Below are 21,315 nucleotides of genomic sequence, written 5' to 3'. Positions count from 1 at the left end.
GCTACCCAGTGGCAGGGATGGCCCATTAATTAAGGTGACAAGATTAGGAAGGAAGAACCCAGAGGTGTTGGACTTTTTTTTATAAGATGTGAGGGACCTATAGCCTGGAGACGCCCTAAAACCCCCTCCCAAAATAACAAGCACAGACTTGTCCTTTGCTGCTAGAACTATTTTGTTGAGCCCTACTCCATCTCAGTTTATACTGTACACTTTGAGTCATAGTTCTCCGAGGCAGAGACTATGAGGAAAGAAGGAGGGAAAACTGAAGCCAAAGGGGCAGATAAAAGTAGATTGGCTGGTGAGTGAAAAGGAAAGCAGAAAAGGGGGAGAGGATATGAGCAATTTCAGAGATTGGAAGTAAGAACTGGTAGAGGGAGAAATTAGATGTTCTCCACAAGTACTTGCAGGTCCTCATTTATAATATCTATTAGTTGCCATGGCTGAATGGAACCTTCATATTCAAAGGAAGCGTGCCTCCATATACCTGTAGCTTAGGTGCAAAAACTGGGTCTTGAATCAAATCCTATACAACACAAATAGATCTACATCTCACCAATGGCAACTTTCCAACCTTCTGACTCCTCCTACTAACCCCAAAGCCACGCACTTTGGGGTCAGTGGACTCCCAAAAACATCATGGAGTCAAAGAGTAGGTTGCAATGAGTGGCGTGGAATTCGCAAATTCTGGTGAGCAGAAGTGCATTTGATGAGCAGAAAGGGAAACTAGGATCCAAGCCAAGGTAATTGTGGGCCTCTGTTATCCTACTGTGGATATTTCAAAGCTGCTGCTGTCATTGCAACCAGAGAGTGCTGTCTAATGATCTTTTCCAGATGCAGCAATTACAGTGCAGCCATAGGGCTCCCTCATGTCATTTCAACAGAAAGAGTAAATCTACATATACTTCCCTTTCATATGTCCATGCACATGCTCCTATGTGCAATAGTGCATTATTGTACAAATATAACCCTGGAGTCTCTAACCCCACCTCTCAGATGACATCACTATGAAGAACTCAAGGGACATATGCCCAGGAAGAAAATGTGCAATCTGTCATCCAAGAGAAGCTGAACTAATCAGTCCCCAACAGCTATGAAAGCTGCATTCTTCTGGGGAGCATCAGAAACATTCACCGAGATACCACAATCCCGCAGACATTTGCTCCACCAATTTGCATTTTAATGGGAGACCACAGGACCTATTATTGTGAAGTGCCAGGAACCAACAGACCCACAGAGTCTATGCTGTCTTAACTAATAAATGAACTGACCCAGTTTCACCACCACCACCACATTTTATGGGACTGCGGGGGAATTTGTGAGGAAGAGCTAATTTGCAATAGCATTTGTTATTAGTTTTATGGGGGAAACACATCATCACATGCCACCAGGCAGCTGGTCTTCAAGGACAGTTTAGTCTTGTGTTTAGAGCAGATAATTGGGCACCAGAAGGGTCCTAAGATACTATGGTGATGGCAGAATCACTGACTGTGTGTGTTGTGTCTGGGCCCTTGACTTGTGTGCACCTTTGACGAGCCAGACACAAAAACTGTAAAAACAGCAGGACTTCACTGAAAGGCAGATGCTACATCTGGATAGAAGTTTCTTAGGTAATTAGATTTCCCCAGGTCACTACCACTGGGTGGGGAAATAAAGGAGTTCATGAAAACTTCTTGAACAAAACGTTTACTTTCCCTGAACTAGGACAGCAATCAATTGAAGTGATGGGGGAAGCATTTCTCATTCTTTTATCATGATGAGTTGGAAACAAAAACTCTAGACTTCAAACCAAATGATTCCCTTTTCAGAATTCAGGGAGGGGACTCACTACTGGCACCCAGGTTTTGTCACACATCTTAGGGCTGCCTTCAACAAATATTGGGTGCTGGCTGTAGATCATGGCTGAAGCTAAACTTTCTTAATAAGTGGGATTGCCATATTTCCATGAAAGACTCCAAAGACATGAATGTAAAAATCAGCAATTTTTCAGAATCCACAAAAATGTTTATAACTCTTTGCTGACACCATGCACCCAAATGTATTTTTAGAATCAAGTATTGTGGTTTTCAAATTCACATGCTTTTGTCCACTTGCAGTCAACATATTTCTTGTACAAATAAAGAGGTCCCTTAAAGTACTGGTTGCCTAATTTAAGCATCCATGCATAGTTGTGAAAGGATGACTTATATGTAAAGGTAATCTTGATATAGAAAACCCTGACCTAAATTAGGAAACATCCTGGCCGGGATGGCAGCTAAGCAGGGCTGATACTGGCTAGTACTTAGATGGGAACCTAGTACCTAGACCAACAGGTCTAGGGGAGACACACCATGCTAGGCAATTGCAAAAGACTTCATGCGAAACAGCCAGTTTGATATAGTGGTTAAGAGTGGTGGACTCTAATCTGGAGAACCAGGTTTTATTCCCCCCCCCTCCTCACATGCAGTCAGCTGGGTAACCTTGCATCAGTCACAGTGGTCTCAGAGCTCTCTCAGCCCCACCTACCTCACAGGGTGTCTGTTGTGAGGAGAGGGATTGTAGGCTGCTCTGAGTGAAGGGCAGGGTACAAATTCAACTCTTCTTCTTTCTTCCTTGCCTTGAAAGCTCTCTGAGCTTATAATAAGCCAGCTGCAACCTGACAGCATTTTCCACTACCAAACTAGAAGAAGGCTTGATAAGACACAAATGTCTAAAACTCTCTTATTCTTTAAATGGCCTTGTTACAAACTGAAAAGCCTGTTTTTTAAAAAAAAAAAAATCTTAGGCAGGGCTAATCAGTGCACCAGTTAGGATGCCACACTAGCCCTTCAATTTACTGGGCTATGGTTCTGCTGTGGGCACGTCTGTGTTAATTGTCTACAGTGTGTTGATGTCAACTAGAACTATATATTGGGAGTCCCAGCATGGTGTAGCATTCAGCATGTAGAACAGAACTGTGGAGTCCCAGAGTCAAATCCCCACTTATCAGGAAGTGTGACCCTGGCCCAGATGTTCTTTCTCAGTCTAGCTTACCTCACAGGTTTTTTATGAGGATAAAAAAAAGAGGAGAGAGGATGTATGCCACCTTCAGCTCTTAGGAGAATGTGTGGAATGAAATTGTAACAGATAGCTATACAGGCTTTCTCTTATTTCAAATTCAGAGTACCTTGTGGCAAACATTGAGCCATGGCATGAAGTGACAAATGTTAAGCCATGAGCGATAATAGACTGCTTAAACCAACTGTTACAGATATCAAAAAGTGGATAGAAAGTCATAAAACTGACTAAGCTGGCAAAGGTTGAGAACAATGGTTTGGGTTGTTTTTGCCCTGATATGGGAGGCATGGATGTTGTGATAGGCAGCTGAAAGAATTCTAAACCAAGTGCCTCACTAAGGCAACAATTTGCAACTTTTCCAGTGTGTGAATAGTAAGCAGAACCCAGATTTACCTCAGGATTTTGCAGGGATGGCCAAACAATGGCTCAGGAGCCACCTGCAGGTTTCTTACACATATTATGTGGTTCCCGGACGTTGAGAAGGAACTTAATGCAGACTTACTCTCAAGTAAGTGTGCATAGCATCAGGACTTCAGCCTCTGAGCACTGACCCATAGGTAGGTGACTATTTCTGCCTCGTGTGAAGCAGGGAAGGAGGGAGAAATAGCTGGCTTGGCTTGCAAGCCCTTCTCCACCACCACAGAGGTTGTCTGGAGACCTAGAGCAAAGAAAGAGTGCAAGAGAAAAGCAAGTGCATAGAGGAGGGAAGCCACTGGCTGCTTTGCCAAATCCAGCTGAACTACTGGCTGCTCTGCCAAATCCAGCTGCACTCAGGATTCCCACCCTTCCCTGCTAGATGGATAGACTGGCTTAAATGCAGTCACTGCCAAAAAGGGCAATAAGATTGAGGGTGGTTAGTGAAGGAAGGAATACAAGAGGGTGAGCTAGGGCTACTAAGCTCCTGCCAGGGATGGAGGATCCCCCAGTTTGGAGGGCCCAGCCCGCTGGCATGGAGCCGGCTGCCGGGGGGATCCCTGCCGCCAAAAAGCCCCATCACCACACAACATGCCCTGCACAATGATGTCCCCTGGAAGTGAGGTCATCTTGCCGGGCAAGTCACACTGGGGATGCTCTAGGATTCGAGATAAAATTCTATTGTACTGTAGGGTTTTACCATGAGTCCTAGAGCGTCCTTGGTGTGATATGCCTGGTGCAATGATATCACTTCCAGGTGATGTCATTGCACCATGCACATGAAGTGCGAGAGAGAAGAGTCCCCTGCCGCAGTGGTGAAGGAACTTGGCAACCCTAGGGTGAGCACCAGTGGTAGCCCTTGGCTCAGCAAGCAATGATGGTGTTGGGAATTGGGGAAGGGTGATGGCTGCTCTCATTCCTCCTTTGTGAGGTGCACCAGGATAGCCAATGGCAGGCCCTGTGGCCTAGCTGAGTGGACTGCAGCACTGATAGAAGAGGCTTGCCTCTCTCCCTCGACTGGCTGGGAGGTGCAGGCTGATGCAGGCCTGGTAGCCAGGGTCTGTGGCCAGCTGAGCACCATTGTCCCCTGACAGGTTTGCAGGCCTGCTGAGCATGGGGGAACTGCTGCATCCCCCTTGTGTGCTGGGCTTTAAAAGTAAGCGGGTTAACTAGTCGCCCACCAGGCTCCAGGCAGCTGCAAAAACTGTGCTTTCCCTTGGCTCACCTATGATAACACTTCACACTTTTTCTCAAGCACTTCCCCCCTCATTAGGCTGTTCCACTGGAGAGATGGAATTAAAAAGGGCAGCGCAGGGCTTTCCCTTAGTTTCATACCTCTTGTAGGAGCTGTACTTACTAACCTTGGTGTCAAGGCAAAGAAAGATGCATAATGATAATAGTGGTCAGTGATTTGTATGTGTTTCTTTCTCCCACTGGTGCAAAAAAATAATTCCCTAACCTTTATCTATGTTGGTCTTATGGGAACTGTTATCCCCAGCTTTTTAAAAAAGTCTCTTTCTATCATGGTTGTGCCAAACAGTCTAGGGCCAGTCCTGGCATCAGCTACCTCATTAGTTTGGTGTAGAGCATAGGTAAGAGAAAACTAGGGTTCAGCAGCTTTCCACTCCTTTAAGTGGGTGAACTTAAAGGAGTCTCTCTCTCTCTGGCTGATTCCGCATTAGCCTTTGTTCCGGCACTGTGTTTCCCCCAGGGCAGGTGTTGGTTTTCGCATATCTTGAGCTGGGGCAGCAGTTTTACCCGCCTCCAAAGTGGTGTCGCCCACTTTGGAGATCCTCAAAAAGCGAGAAGTTTATTTTTGATGTGGTTTCAGGGCTTGAAATTTATGTGCAGAACTCACGCCAATGCGCTGTCAAACTTCTCGCATCAGTAGAACACACCCACATAACTCCATGTCCACGATTCTGCCCAGTTCTTTTGTCATACTGCCTTAATTTTACTCCCTTTGAAAATTATCCAATATTTTTCTGAAATAAAGTAAGTATTTTAAAAACGCGAAAAATATATAATGATGTAACGAGATTTTCTTTTACTGAATTCATCCCTTGCTTCCACCCGCCCCCATTCTTTATGGTATTCCACGTGATTTTGATAGTGTCATTGCATTGTGATTACTTCCCCCTCTGATTAAATCACTCCTATTATAATTTTTTTTCAACTAAGATCGTTACAACGCAACTAAATAAATAGTGATGTTACACAAACTACTTTAAAGATGCGCGATTGCCACCTTTATCGATCCCCCCCCCCCCAGTATGGCTTCAAACGGGAATTTGATTATGTTTATAGGTTAGATTTTTGATAGGTTGGGGAAACTTTCTCCCTTAACCCCTCGGCATAAATCTCTCCCCCCCACACACCTTCATGCATCTATTTGTAATTTGTTATAGCTTTTAATGGAAAACTGTGTGCTTAACATTCAGCGTGTGTGGATAAAAATGGTGGATCGCCGATTCAGATTTCCCAGGGCTTAGATAACCTGCCAATGGCAGGGCGAAAGGAAAACACGTGACTTTGCCAGTATTATGCCTCTGGCATTACGTTGTAACGCAAACAAAGACTATCGCGTTGTAACGCAAACATGCATGCGTGTTTTAAAAAAAGGGGAAACGTATGAGGGAGGGGGAAATTGCTACAATTGTGGGGGAAACTCCAGGAGCAGCAGTAATGTGGAATAAGAACACACGGAACAGATTGGAAATTGAATCCACGAGAAATCCTCTAGTGCGGAATTGGGAAATCATGCCCGCATGGAACAACCACGGAGCAAAAGGAAGGCAAACGCCAAATGTGGAATCAGCCTCTCTCTTGTTCTCGCTCTGAGCCTTGCCTACCTCTCAACGTGATCCTGAAGATAAAATGGAGGTGGGGAGAACCATGTATCTTCAGCTCTTTGGATGAAAACGTACTAGCTAGCTAGATCTCTCACTTGCATACCTTGCCCACTTTGCAGAGCCTAACCCACTGTTCAAGAGGCCACATTCATCTTGATCTTGTTATTCTCACTGCAAGCTATGCTGCACCATCACTGCTGTACTTTGCTAAATCCACAAGAGAATATAAAGCACTGAATACTCGGAAAGATGTCCCATGGAAACTAGTGGTGTGTGTTTAGGATGAAGATGTAAAAGTGTTATGGAACTATTAATAATAGCAATCCAATCCCCATGTTCCAGTTTCCTGGTATACATTTTTAATCTGAAAACATAAACCACGGACACTTTATGTGCCGAGGATTGCTCTCTGAGGTCGTAAATAAATAACCGTAGTATTTGAGTTTCTGAAACAGTTTTCTATATCCTGCAAAACTGTGTTGTCTTTGGTTCCTTCCTAACAAAGTCAGTTTGGTGACAACAGAGAGCCAGTTTGATATAATGGTTTAGTGCGCGGACTCTTATCTGGGAGAAGCGGGTTTGATTCCCCACTCCTCCACTTGCAGCTGCTGGAATGGCCTTGGGTAAGCCATAGCTCTGGCAGAGGATGTCCTTGAAAGGGCAGCTGCTGTGAGAGTCCTCTCAGCCCCACTCACCTCACAGGGTGTCTGTTGTGGGGGAGGAAGATAAAGGAGATTGTGAGCCGCTCTGAGACCCTGAGTGGAGGGCGGAATATAAATCCAATATCATCATCATCAACAACAACAAAGTTGCTTATTGATAACATAAGCCAATAGGCTAAAGTCCCAAAATGAACAGCACAAACAATTTCAGGCGTATAAGTGACCCTACTATTCTAACATTTTATTAACTCATTTAAATGAGGTAAAATAAACTTAGAGAATATGAGCATTATAGGCAGACATTTTTATTGACTAAATTGGTGCTCTTTCAATACCAAATTGATGAACAATCATAGGCGATATTATTAAAGCTATTTTGCATATTTATGAAGACCCTGTAGCTTAATATACTGTTATAAGGCCATGAAAGTTTATGTAGACCTCTAGAAATGTCAGATGAGTACTCCAAGGGTCCTATAAAATGGAGTATTACTTGCTTAAATCACAGCCCAACTAAAATAAAAACCAGTAGTTGTTTTATTAGTTTGTCCTCATTGAAACAAAATCCAATTTTCTTACATAGCGTTTCTAATAACTCGGAGGCCAAAGTGGAGACCCGTTAAGGCTTACAATGCTAGTATAAATCCAAGACTTAGATTTCACTTAGCAGAAAATTATTTCTCAGTGGAGAGCCATTGGTTGTAGCATAAAGAGGTGAAATGCTTAAAGAAAGAGAAACAAAATGACAGATGTGGGTATGACAGATGGTGGGTGGCAGCTTAGATCCTGTATACTTCAGTATTCTCCATATTAACCACAATCAGACTCTGAGTACATTCAAAATTTTGTTCCCTATTCAGTCTATCAACAGATTGGTGGATTGGGGAAAAGTCTACTCTAGATGGGGTCGTTCACGTTGAAGGAGCAGATACAAAGTCTGGTTGGCCTCTTGAACCTGGGTCTGCCTTAAGATTCTCAGGTAGTACCCGTAGGGACAACACCTTTTTCAGCTTTGGTTGAGTCACCACCAGCTCTACATGCTACTAGAGCAGAGAGATCTGTCACTCATGCCTTGGTCACTTCCAGATTAGACGAGTGTTGTGATGTGTTTTATGAAGCGGTACCTTTGGCCAGGATATGATTGGAAGGAAAGATGCTGTTGCTCAGGAAAACAAGCAGAATCTGAACTTGAACCCACATTAGGGTTGCCAAGTCCAATTCAAGAAATATCTGGGGACTTTGGGGGTGGAGCCAAGAACAAGGGTGTGACTAGCATAATTGAACTCCACGGGAGTTCTGGCCATCACATTTAAAGGGACAGCACACCTTTTTAAATGCCTTTCTTCCATAGGAAATAATGAAGGATAGGGGCACCATCTTTTGGGGCTGATAGAATTGGACCCCCTGGTCCAATCGTTTTCAAACTTGGGAGGTATTTTGGGCAGAGAGACTAGATGCTATACTAAAAGTTTGGTGCCTCTATCTCAAAAAATAGCCCCCCCCAGAGCCCCCAATACCCGCAGATCAATTCCCCATTATTCCCTATGGGAATCGTTTTTCACAGGGAATAATAGAGTGCCCAGTAGACATTTCCCTCCCCTCCCCCCACGCTTTCTAAAGCGAGGGGAGGGCCTTCAAACCAGGGAATCCCCTGCCCCCTCCCTCTCTCGCTCACACAAATACTTCCTGGGTCTTGTTCCTGAAGAACTTTACTTGCTCTAAAAACTGAAAGCAAAAGAAAGGGAGGGGTCGTTCTCCTGCAAAACTGTTACTGACCCTTTCCCATGAAGCCCTTCCTGTTTCCTGCTTCCTGCTCAGCCTTAAAGACACACAGACCTGTTTGCAGGTTTCTAACCCTGCAGGAGCACTAAAATTTCATGGTGACTGTGGGGGCTGGGCTTCCCCTGCCAGCCAGCTGGCTGGGGGCGGGGGGAAGCCTGTAAAAACAGGGGATCCCCCGCTGGGACCTGGGGACTGTGAAGCCTAACCCACATATATTTTTAGGGGACGATAGTTTCAGTTCATTTCACTGAGAACCCTAGATTCCGAATACTGTTCTAGAAACCAAAGTAATGACCCAAATCAGTGGTTTTTGTGTATATGTTTAGCTTGGGAAAGCTATTATGTACACCCCTAGTAGGAAAAGAAAAGCTGAAGGTAAATCCCCCCCTCCCCGAAAAAAAACTATGTAATAAACAAAAGGAAGGATGTTACTTGGACAGAAGCTCACTCATAGGGGATACCAGTCTGTTTTGATATGAAGCTAAACTTAAAATTGAATTTTTTAACCATGTATTATCATTAAATACCAAATTAATTGTTACCAAAAAAAAATTCTATTTAAACAAATAATCTAGAAAATGTTTTGTGTCTACAGTATGACAGGCCTTTTTTAATGCTCCCTTAAATTTCCCCATTTTTTCCACTGGAAAATTGAGGAAGTCCTCAAACATTTTCATGCTGTATATTTGGAATGAGTGAAATGCTTTATAAGACAAGATTTTTCTCACACAAAAAGAAATGAAGGGTTTTTTTTCCAGTACTACCCCAGATTTTCATGCCATATCTTCTGACTGTGAAAAACTCGGTTTTAATAAGCATTTTACACATTCTGGAAGTGAAAATATTTTATAGGAGTTTCCTTTCTGTGTTCCCTCAAATTTTCCAATTTTTCCTTGAGAAAAAAAATGTTAAAGAATTGAGGGGTGATATTTTCCCCCTATAATTGTCCATGGTTTGTGAGTGTGTGTGTGTCCTCATATCATTACATACATTAGTCATGTGGCACTTTTTGTTCCTTATAATTGCAAATGAGGCTGCCCATAAGTTATAGACTGAGTACCACTAAAATAGATAGTTCTTGCCAGGGCTTTTTTTGTAGAAAAAGTCCAGCAGGAACTCATTTGCATATTAGGCCATACCCCTTGATATCACCATTGTTTCACACAGGGCTTTTTGAAGAGAAAGCCCAGTAGGGATTCATTTGCATATTAGGCCACACCCTCTGGCACCAAGCCAGCTGGAACTGCGTTTCTGTGCGTTCCTGCTATTTTTTTTTTTTTTTAAGCCCTGGTTCTTGTAATATAGGGATTATATGCTAGCAGCAGAGTATCTCTTTCAACAACATAGTAACATTTTGGACTCCCTCACTAAAGGTATTATAGCATGCTAACCTTGATTTAAGAGAGCCAGTATGGTGTAGTGGTTAAGTGTGTGGACTCTTATCTGGGAGAAACGGGTTTGATTCCCCACTTGCACCTGCTGGAATCGCCCTGGGTTAGCCATAGCTCTGGCAGAGGTTGTCCTTGAAAGGGCAGCTGCTGTGAGAGCCCTCTCAGCCCCACCCACCTCACAGGGTGTCTGTTGTGGGGGAAGAAGATATAGGAGATTGTAAGCCGCTCTGAGACTCTGATTCAGAGACAAGGCGGGATATAAATCTGCAGTTCTTCTTCTTCTTAACTCCATGACACTAATTCTTTACCAAGAAGGGTCTCAGTGCCATACTGTAAAGGGGACAGAAGATCATTGGAACCACTGGGAGCAGTGGACATTTAAAGATGACCAGTTTTAAAAGGACCCACAAGCTATAAACCTGGTAGTTTAAGGAGAGTGCCACCCTCTATGAAATGGGCAATCATCCATCACCCTGGTCCATGGAGTTCCCTACCAGTAGCACTTACTGTCTTGTCTGGAGTGAGCTTCAATTTATTGTGAATACCTATGAGAGCTCTGTATTAAGAAATTCCTGCTATGTTTGTGAGTACTCAGAGCCATGTCACTGTTCTACTAGTTGGCACAGGAGGATCAAGCATGGTTAATTAAAAGCAGGGTTAATTAGAAGCAGGGTTGCCAGCTTCCAGGTGGGGGCTGAAGATCTCCCAGAAGTATAACTGATGTCCATACTACAGAGATCAGCGAAAAAAAGGTTGTATTGGAGGGTGCATTCTATGGCATTATATCCCAATGAGGTCCCTCCTGTCCCCAAACCCCACCCTCCTCAGGCTACACTCTCAAATCTCCACAAATTTCCTGACCTGGAGTTGGCAACTGTGGCAGCTGTAGGGGGGAGGGCCCTGAGGCAACTGCCTTGAGAACTGAAGAACATTGAAACCCCCACTCTGGCCTCTCCTATAGATTCTTTATACCCAAACCACCCACAATGGCATAAAAAGGGAGGGCACACATTTTTAAATAAATATTGGTAGCTTGTAAATGATGTGCTCCCTAAAGTGTATCTTATTTGCAGATCTGCTAGACTAAGGCTGTACTTATATCTGAGGTAAACAGAGACTACTGCTTCTTAGATTTTTGGCTTGACAGACAAGAGACAGCTGGAGATGAACAACATAGGTTTATTTAACAGAAAAGAAAGTATTTAATGAGGTAAATATGATGTGTGGATAGCTTCAATATATAAAGTAAAGCTGCCTCTCAAATAAAGTAAATAGCCCCTGAGGGGAGACTTGATTCCCCTTTCTTTGGACAGGGTACCTCAGTAGGTTCAACGTTGCTATTTTCTCCCAGAGAGCACCCTTGCCAAAGAAACCTACACACACCTGTTAGGAATAATGAATCATTAACAGGATGCTTATTTGCACCATTAAAATAAGCTTTCTTCCCTGAGCCAACCTCAAACTCTAACTATTTAACACCTATATGCACCCCCTGTTCAGCTGGTGTAGAGGTTCGGGCTGGGATGTTATCAATATACTGATAGTGTCACATTCTCAGGGTGCAGGCAGGCAGGAGTCCAAAGCCAGTCCAAGGTCAAAGTCCAGGAAGTCAAGCAGGAGCCAGGTCACCAATGCAGAATCACAAACCAGAATCAGAAGTCAATGTCCAAAAGCCAAAAGGTCAGGGTGCCATGGAAATCAAGCAGGTCAGGATCAGGAAGGAGCATGGATGAAAGCCAGAGAATAGACTTGTTGCTTCCACAAACTTATCAGGTCCTGGGTGGGAGCTATATGGGAGTCTCAATCAGCCTACTCCCTGGGTGGCAGTGACTCCACTAGAACTCAGGGCTGAGAGATCTGAAGCATTGGCGTGCCTCATGTCTTCGCTCTGAAAGTTCTTTCCAGAGCCTGCTTCATACTCTTGAGATGGGAGGAGGAGAGATTGGAGGAGATTGATCGTCAGCAGCTGACACTGGCTCCTGGAGAGTGATTGATGGGCCAGCTGCTGTTTGTTCAGCTGAGGAACTGGCTGGCAACTCTTCCAGGTCTGTTAACCCTTCCAGCTCCTCCTCATCAGGGCTCATGACAGATAGCACCCAGCTTTATCTGCTGATGGGTGGCCAGCTGGATACCACTCCAGAAAATCTGGCAGAGGGGTTGGAGGCTGTGGTTTGAAGGCTAATACAAAGCTGGCTGAGACTGAATCCTCCTAAAACAGAGGTTCTGTGGCTGGAGCGGGGAGATTCCAACTTGGGATGTCAACTCCCAGTTCTTGACAGTTTGCCCTTGAGATCAGCACTCACCATCAGGAGTCTGGGTGTGATCCTGGATGCCTCCTTGACAATGCAGGCCTGGGCCACAAATATTGACAAACCGGCATTTTTTTCAACTGCATCAGGTCAGGCAACTGCCTCCCTACCTGTCTCACCCTGATCTAGCCACTATAATCTAAGAAACAGTCATCTCCAGACTGGATTACTGTAACCCGCTCTATGTGGGCCTGCCCTTGAGACTGACCTGGAAATTCCAACTGGTACAGAATGCAGCAGCACAAGTCCTTACCACACACAGTGCATATCCACCCTGTGCTACGTAAGCTGCAATGGCTTCTGGTGGAGTACTGGATCAGATTCAAGGTCTTCGTATTGACCTTTAAGGCCCTTAATGGTCAGGGACTTACATATTTTTGGGACAACCTCTCCTACTATTCTCCCAGAAGAGGGTTATACTCTACATGTCAGAACTCACTGGTGGTCCCTGGCCCAAAAGACATCTGGCTGTCCTCAATTAGATCCAGGCCATTTTCTGCCCTGACTCCAACCTGGTAGATCTCTCTGTGGAACAACCTCCACACCCTGTGGGACATGCCACAGTTCTGCAGCATATGCAAGGCAGAGAAGTTCTGCCAGACATTCAGCTGAGGACAGCGACGGTCCCATCTTGGTACTCCCACTTTCCTGCACTTTCCCCCCAGGAGATAGGGGCATCGCAGCGGTTTTAGTTACGCCACTATGTTTGTATTGTCTTACCTGGTTTTAATTGGTTTTATCTGATGTTTTATAGGATCATGTTGTACACCGCCCTGGGCCCAGTTCCACTGAGGAGAGTGACTGATAAATTCAAGTAATAATAAGATAAAGAGGAAGGAAAGGAGGGGGAAGAAACTTCCTCCAGAGGTCTCTTCACACAGAGACTTCGAAGCTGGTATGGCTGGGGGGGGGGGGTGCGAGTGGGGGGCACTTTGTCTGAGTGCGCCTGCCTACTCCCTCGTGAGTAGCCCCACGCCTGCTGCTTACTCACGAGTAGCCCTGCGCCTGCTACTTACAAGTAGCTACTATTCATGAGTAGGCAGCAGGCGTGGGGCTACTCATGAGTAGCCAGTAGGCCCAGGGGTAGGGATGGAGCTGTGCTGCCCTGCCTAGAGTGCCAGAAGGGCTCGGGCCAGTCCTGCTCAGGGGACACAGTGCCATAGAGTCCACCAGGGCTTTTTTTGTAGCAAGAACTCCTTTGCATATTAAGCCACACACCCCTGATGTAGCCAATCCTCCAAGAGCTTACAATAGGTCCTGTACTAAGAGCCCTGTAAGCTCTTGGAGGATTGGCTACATCAGGCATGTGTGGCCTAATATGCAAAAGAGTTCCTGCTACAAAAAAAAGTCCTGGAGTTCACCCTCCAAAGCACCTATTTTCTCCAAAAGAACTAATATCTGTAGTCTGGAGATGAGCTGTAATTCCAGGGGATCTCCACTTCTCACCTGGAGGCTGGCATCCCTAGACTGAGGCCTAAATCACAAGGACTGGTTCAGAGCCCAGGAAGAGAGAGAGGACTTTTAAGGATGATTTCACAGCAACCTTAAATTAGAAGCAGTGGTACTGGTTTCTTTAGTGTTATTAATGTTAGTGACATTAATAATCCAAGGCAGTGTACTCTGCCATCTATCAGCAAGCATGGTAATGATAAAGAATTGGTATAGTATAATATATATTATAATATAGTTGTTCCAGTGTTGAACTTAGCCTTGGGAGGTCCAGCTTCAAATCTCCAGTCAACCATGATGCCCTATGGGTAGCCTCATTCCGATTATTTTGTCTCAGTCTAACCTGACTTCTGTGGTTGTTGTGAGGACTCAGTAAAGGAAAGGAGTCCTTTATTGTCCATTGCCCTGAGTTCCTTGGAGGAAGGCACAATACAGAGAGAAAAATCTATTAAACAGAGAGTAAAAATAGGTCATTTTCAAATAAGCAACAATCTATCGTTATGTCTCTTGACATCCTGTAATTCCCAGCAGCGATATGTAAATAATGTCAAAAGCAGTGAATTGCTACAAATTTATTTGAAAACGATTCAACTTAAAAAGGAAAGTTTACAAGCTTGGATAAATACAATTCAAGTGTATTCTTTGAAGCCTGAGGCATCTTGACCAGGCTCACATCTTAGATGGGTTACCCATCAAAGAGCTAAAAACATTACCTTAATCTTTAGGGTTGTGTTTTATAGCTCTCCTTGCTCAGTTATCTCCAGAAGTGACTGCTGCGGGCTAAAATTCTCTACTCATTTCTGCTTCTCCAGCTCCCAGAACACATTTTTACAGAACAATAATAAAAAGTTAGCATTCAACTAATTTATCCATGTTGCCCCCATCTTGATAAGTAGGTTCAAATCAGGAGAATTTAATCTTCTGAGATTCTGTCTTCAAGGCACGTTCCAAAGATTGGGGTTATCCGGCACATAAACCTGATGGAGGCTTGCATTTCAAAAGTTATGGTGAGTGTGGCTGTGGAAGCAATGTTTCTTCCCATTGTGTACTTCAGCCATTTGCTTCAGGAATTTGGGAGGCGCACATAAACTGGGACCATAAGGATCGTCTCTCCTATTACAACCCCCTTGTGCCGCTTGCCTTCCACTTCAAGAGAACTGCTGATGGTGACAGGCCCTCAGATAGCTCATTTAACTTCAAACAGAATGGGTTTTTTTTTTTAATTTTAGTTTCAGCCTACTGGAATTCTCTGTCAGAGGAGACACACGTCCTGGGGGATGTGTGTGAACCCACTAATGGGGAGGGCAGAATATAAATCTGAAAATAAATTGGGGGAGGGAGGTTTTGCAGGGCCTGTAAAATGGAATTATTCCTCCAGGAATTCCACTGAGACAATCTTACTGGGCCTACTGTCAGCTTCTCTTATTATCACACAGAGTGCCACTGTATTAAACTGTTTTCTAGAATATTTGTATTTTTACATGTCATTTTGATGTTGTTAATACGGTTGCCAGCCTCCAGGAGGCCTGGAGGCCTGGAGATCTCCAGCTTTTACAGCTAATCTTCAACTGACAGAGATCAGCTCCCCTGGAGAAAATGGCTGCTTTGAAGGGTGGACTGTATGGCAATGTACCATGCTAAGGCCCCTCCCTCTCCTAGCCCAACCCCCAAAGCCTCCAGATATTTTCCAACACCTCTCTGTATCTCTGTGAAGGGGGACAAAAACCCCAGCTCCCATCAGGGATGGGAGAGGACCTGAGCTGAGCACATATCAATCAAAACTTTGGAACTCCCTCTCCATGGAAATTCATCTGTCCCCCTCTAGCCAGGTCTTTTGCCAGTTTTGTTTGGCCTGGCATATTCCCAGTAATGGTTATTGGCCCTCCTAGTGTTATTCGTTTGTGTTTTTAATTAAATTTTACCATTTTGACTGTATTTTTAATTATTTAAATGTTTTGTTGTTTTTATGTTCAGGGAGAGAGGCAGCATAAACACATTTTGAATAAATAAATAAAAGCCAGGCTCATCTCCAGTAGTTGTGCTTAATCGCCAGTTTGGTTCATAACTGTTGTGCCAGTTGTAAGCAGGGAACCAACATTTTTACAAAGTGTTCATGTGTGTCTGAGTGAATTTAGATACATGCAGTTTGCATGATAATGGTGCTTTCTTGCATGTTTATGCCATTGTCTTATAGCCATCACCTCACTTCCCCAGCACACTGCTGCTGATATTGCTGTCTTCAGTTTCTACACCCATTTGATTTTCTTTTCAATTAGACTTACAATGCAGGTGCCTTTAGGATCTGCCCACAAAACTAGTTAATCTTGCAATCAGTCATTCTTGAACAGACATCACTTAACCATACAGGCACAAAAGGCAGCCAGTGCAGGCTGATGTTGGTTATTTAAAGTATGCATATGAATGGGCAAGTGCAAAGAGAGTACAAACTACAAGCAAATTTGTGCTTTACAATACAAGCCAAGTCATTTTAATTACCTGAACATTACTCTGAGGAATATGTGCCTCTCCTGAATGATCTCAATTACTAGAATTCTCAGACTGAGGAAAAAAAGCCACAAGGATATGGTCCTTTAGTTTAAATGGCTTCCAAGCAAATGGAAATTCAGCCACCCAATTGTCACACCAGCCCCTCCAGAAGCCACACAGATACACCAAGAATTGTGAATGGCCTACAGGGAGCTGCCATAGTTCAGTGGCAAGGAAGAAGGACATGTGGCATCACATGGCCTATGCCCACTCATCACGGCCTTGCTGCAGCAGAGGTAGGCCATAAGCTGACACTGGAAGTGACTTCATCCAAGTTGAGAGAGTCCAAAGGCTCTGTGAAGGTTTGGCTGCAAAGGTCAAGGACTCTAATTGGACAGGACAAAGGGGTTTGGGATGAGACAAGGAGAAGAGGAAAGCCAGAAAAAGGGCAGAGAAAGGGTAGCAAGGGTTGTCAGGTCCCCTCTGGCCACCAGTGGAGGATGGTGTTGTCAGTCTGCCAGATCCAGGTTGGAAATTTGGGGGTGGAGCCTGGGGAGGACAGAGACTCAGTAAGGTACAATGTCATAGAGTCCACCCTCCAAAGTATCCATTTTCTCCAGGGGAACAGATGGAGACGAGCTACAGTTTCAGGGAATCTCTAGGTCCCACCTGGAGGCTGGAAACCCTAGCAGAAGGAATGTGGATAGGAGCAGGGGGTAGAGCAGGAGTCAAGGTCAGAAGAAAGAGAGGAGGAGTTGAAGTGGGGCTGAGAGATGGTGCTTGGGAAGGAGAAAGAGGAAACAAGGGAGGAACAGTAGGGGAAAGGGACTGGCCAAGTTCAGATGTTTGGGTGATACAAACCACAGGTAATGAAAATATGTGAATAATGGTTGAAAATAAACTGTAGTCATTTTTCACACCTGCAACTAATATATCTGAACATAAGAGAAGCCATGTTGGATCAGGCCAATGGCCCATCCAGTCCACCACTATGTGTAACACAGTGGCCAATATGTTTGTGTGTGTGTATATACACACACACACACATATATATATACTGTGGCTAATATCCTCTGATGGACCTCTGCTCCATATTTTTATCTAACCCCCTCTTGAAGCTGGCTATGCTTGTAGCCGCCACACCTGTGGCAGTGAATTCCACATCTTAATCACCATTTGGGCGAAGAAGTACTTCCTTTTTCTATTTTAACCTGACTGCTCAGCAATTTCATTGAATGCCCACGAGTTCTTGTATTGGGAGAAATAGAGAAAAGTACTTCTTTCTCTACTTTCTCCATCCCATGCATAATCTTATAAACCTCTATCATGTCACTCCGCAGTCGACATTTCTCCAAGCTAAAGAGCCCCAAGCGTTTTAACCTTTCTTTAATCATTCTAGTTGCCCTTTTCTGCACTTTTTCCAGTGCTATAATATCCTTTTTGAGGTGCAGTGACCAGAATTGTACACAGTATTCCAAATGAGACTGCACCATCGATTTATACAGTGGCACTATGATACTGGCTGATTTGTTTTCAATTCCCTTCCTAATAATTCCCAGCATGACATTGGCCTTTTTTATTGCAATCGCACACTGTCTTAACATTTTCAGTGAGTTATCTACCACAATCCCAAGATCTCTCTCTTGGTCAGTCTCTGCCAGTTAACACCCCATCAACTTGTATTTGTAGCTGGGATTCTTGGCCCCAACGTGCATTTCCTTGCACTTGGCCACATTGAACCTCATCTGCCACGTTGACACCCACTCACCCAGCCTCAACAGATCCCTTTGAAGTGCCTCACAATCCACAAGAGGACCTGTCCATGACTCTCGAGCTTAGTAAGGAGCCTTTGATGAGGAACTTTATAAGAAGCTTTCTGGAAGTCAAGGTAAACAACATCTATTGGGTCCCCTTTGTCCACATGTTTGTTCACCCCCTCAAAGAACTGTAACAGGTTAGTGAGGCAAGATCTTCCCTTACAGAACCCACGCTGAGTCTTCCTCAATAACATGTGTTCATCAGTGTGCCTACTCATTCTGTCCTTGATAATGGTTTCCACCAACTTTCCCGGTATTGAAGTCAGACTGACTGGCCTGTAATATCCCGGATCTCCTCTGGAACCCTTTTTAAAGATGGACCTCCTCTCTGGTCACCTCAATTTGACTCAGGTCTTTCAACACCCCTTCCAAAATTAGCGGTTCTGGAGCAGGCAAACACTTCTCATCTTCCACAGTGAAGACGGAGGCAAAAAATGCATTCAGCTTCTCAGCCATTTCCCTATCCTCCTTCAGTAATCCTTTGATCCCTTGGTCATCCAAGGGCCCCACTGCCTCCCTGGGTGGTTTCCCGCTTCTAATATATTTGAAGAAATTTTTATTGTTGGTCTTTATGTTTTTTTGCAATATGCTCCTCACAGTCCCTTTTTGCGTGCCTGATCACAATCTTGCATTTGATTTGCCACAGCCTGTGTTCCCTTTTATTAATCTCACTTGGACTAGCTTTCCACTGCTTAAAGGAGTCCTTCTTACCTTTTACCGCTTCCATTACTTCATTTGTTAACCATGCGGGCCTTTTCTTATACCTGTTTGTACCTTTCCTAACTTGTGGTATATATTTTATCTGAGCTTCTAGGATTGTAGTTTTAAATAGCCTCCAAGCTTCCCCAAGGGTTTTGACTGTATTTGCCTTTCCTTTCAGTTTCCTCTTCACATGCCTCCTCATCTCAGAGAATTTACCCCTTTTAAACATGGTTGTGCTGGTCTTTTGGGGCAACTCCCTATTTATACAAATGGTGAAATCAATAACGTTATGGTCACTGCTCCCAAGCGGTGCAATCACTTTTACATCTCTCACCAAGTCTTGGGCATTACTTAGGACCAAATCCAGGATTGCCCCACCCCTGGTAGGTTCTGTGACCATCGACTCCATAGCACAGTCATTGAGAGCATCTAGAAACTCAATCTCTTTCTCTCGACCTGAACACATATTGACCCAATCAATCTGCGGGTAGTTAAAATCACCTATTACTACACAGTTTTTTACGTTTAGCCACTATCTTTAATCCTTCCATCATATTATAACCATCCTCTATCTTTTGATTTGGTGGGCGATAACAAACTCCCATAGTTAAATTTCCTTTTGGGCCCTCTATTTCGACGCAAAGCATTTTTAGAATCTGGATATCTGTAGGTGAGGGGGAGAATCAATATGCCACTGTTCACCCCCGCAGTGCTCACAGCAAAACTGCTTGGTATGGTGCTATGTGAAAGAGGAACTTTGCAAAGAAACATTGAGATAGTCCAAGTAGATGTTCACCTCTTGTGTCATCAAGGGAATCCTTCTGGCTTCATTCCGATGGTATCATTAAAATGGAAATGCAAAGCAACTTAGTGGTCTGAAGATTCCTTGGCTAACATATTATTAATTGTACCACTGTATACATGATTTGATGACTAAAGGAAATTTCATTAGGCCCTTAATTCCTTTTGCAACTTTAATCAGCAAGGATGCCTCCAAATCTGGGGTCTTGATTTCTTCTATCTTGATTTTGAATTTCAGTAAGGCCTTTTTAACTTATCAGCCTACGTGGAATTTCCTACTCTCCCAAGCTCTTAATGACACAGAATGGAAATGGATCTGGGCTTTGCTGGCAAATACCACCCAAATAGCCAACACCTAGAGTCTTTCCAGTGTGGTACCATAGAGTGTTCTTGTGAGTCCTAGAGTGCCCCCGGCAGGACGTCCCCAGAACAATGATATCACTTTCGCAGCGGCGGAGGGACTTGGCAACCCTATCTTGGGCCTACAACTGACCACCATGAAACTTGTGCATTACAAAAAAAAAAGTGCATCGTGGCTTTTACAAACAAGAAAATATGATGCTCCTTTCAGAGGAAAGCTCTAAAGTGAAGTTGTAATATCCTGAATTTTTCATGAAACCACTGTGTTTTCATTGAAGTACTTTTGTTTTCCTCTCAGACAGGGCTGAGTACCAGACGCTGCTGGTTACCTGGCAGCTTAGCTCTACTGGTACACATTCCTTTTGTGTTGCACCCATGAGAGGAGATGAAAGAAAGCTCTGCTGAGCTGGGATATCTTACTGAGCTGTAGGTTAATGGCAGTGACAAATGGTGCAGCCTTTTGAAAAAGCACACACTGCTAAGGGTGGACTGCTGCATCAAGCAACTTATTGCAGCAACTGCAACCATCAGTCTCCAACTGTGCAGATGGCCTTGGACCCAGTGTTAGTAGATCAGGCTAGCAGGAGAACCTTTTCTGAAAGGAAACAATATTACCTGTGAACACAACACTCCTGAAGAGAGGATAAGCGAGCAGCTAGAAGCAGTGACATAATTAAATACTTGTTGCATCAACCCCTGCTCTGAGCACAGATGAGGAGCTGCTCATGGATGATGCTTCATGTGGGCTTTTAAAGCACATCCTTCTTTGGTGAGGAGAACATGAGAACATAAGAGAAGACATGTTGGATCAGGCCAATGGCCCATCCAGTCCAACACTCTATGTCACACAGTGGCCAAAAAACCCCAGGAGACAAAATATTGGATTGGCTCTCTGTTGGGGAGAACTGTTTGGGGAAAGAAGGGAGGGGGCTGGTGGTGGACCTCATAGACATTCTTCTTCATCATGGTGCCCATGAGTGTCACACTGGGAATCACTGCACTAAGCATTATATGGAGAAGATGAGAAGGAAGGAGAGGAGAAGACTCCCTTAGCATCTTCATGCAACTGTAGTCTCCACCCAGATTTGCACACACAGATTTGGTGGAAAATATTATGGGTCAGGAGGTGAGTCACCTTCCTTTGCTGTCATTCTCCTCTCCTCCTCCTTATCTCACCAGTAGCTAGAGCCACAGTGAAAAAAGTAAAGAGGAGGGTGACAGTGATAAAAAGCCCATTTATCATTGGCTGATGAGGT

The sequence above is a fragment of the Heteronotia binoei genome, chromosome 6, assembly GCF_032191835.1.
Source record: "Heteronotia binoei isolate CCM8104 ecotype False Entrance Well chromosome 6, APGP_CSIRO_Hbin_v1, whole genome shotgun sequence".
Lineage (NCBI taxonomy): Eukaryota > Metazoa > Chordata > Lepidosauria > Squamata > Gekkonidae > Heteronotia > Heteronotia binoei.
This window is presented reverse-complemented; position numbering follows the sequence as displayed.